At 45.4% G+C, this 871-nt stretch overlaps 1 pseudogene; it reads left to right on the top strand.

Annotated features, from left to right (window-relative positions):
• Positions 1 to 616, top strand: part of LOC114636255 — a 1,148-nt pseudogene extending 532 nt beyond the window's left edge.
• Positions 617 to 871: the final 255 nt, after the last annotated feature.

Below are 871 nucleotides of genomic sequence, written 5' to 3'. Positions count from 1 at the left end.
GGGAAAGTTAAATAGGACACGATTGTTCGACAAGGACATTCCAAAGACAAGGTCATTTATAGCAAATGTACTGACCTTGTTCCAAAGGAGGTTATGAATCCATATGACCCAGAACTGCCAAGGCCAGTTGAGGAGACACTAAAAGAAATTACGGAAAGGACAAAAGCAGCCTTGGAGAATATCATAGCCAAGAAGATTGTTGGGGCCAAGCCTGTTGATGCAGCTGAGAAACTGCCTCCTGCCCAGTATATCCGGTACACGCCAGCCATTCCAGCAAGCAAAAACATTCAATTCAGGAGCTAAACAGGGAGTTATTCAGATTGTTGAAAGGCAGAAGGACCCAATGGAGCCACCAAAATTCAGGATTAATAAGAAAATTCCGCCGAGGCCCCCATCTCCTCCTGTACCTGTAATGCACTCTCCTCCTCGGAAGATTACCGTAGAAGAAGAGAAGAAGTGGAAGATCCCACCGTGTGTGTCCAGGTGGAAGAACTCGAAGGGTTACACAATTCCACTGGATAAACCGGAGGCTGCTGACGGAAGGGGACTTCAGACTGTCCAAACAAATCAAAATTTTGCCAAATTCTCTCAAGCACTATACATTGCGGAACGGAAGGTTAGTTTTTTACAGTTTGCTGAACGTTCTTGGATCTGTGAGTCCACATCAGTTTACCTCTGGTGCGCTATAATGGCATCAGGGGCTAGCTGCAGCTGTGTAAAGACACACACAGAGACACACACAGACACACAGAGACACACACAGACACACAAGCAGCAATGATTCTCCTGTGCCAATTAGTGGGTTTCTAGGCTTACCTAATTCTTTGAAGTTTGCTAGGTACTGTGGTATGTTGCAGTTTTCTTCTGTTTT

The sequence above is a fragment of the Grammomys surdaster genome, unplaced genomic scaffold, assembly GCF_004785775.1.
Source record: "Grammomys surdaster isolate TR1022 unplaced genomic scaffold, NIH_TR_1.0 123155, whole genome shotgun sequence".
NCBI lineage: Eukaryota > Metazoa > Chordata > Mammalia > Rodentia > Muridae > Grammomys > Grammomys surdaster.
This window is presented reverse-complemented; position numbering and strand designations above follow the sequence as displayed.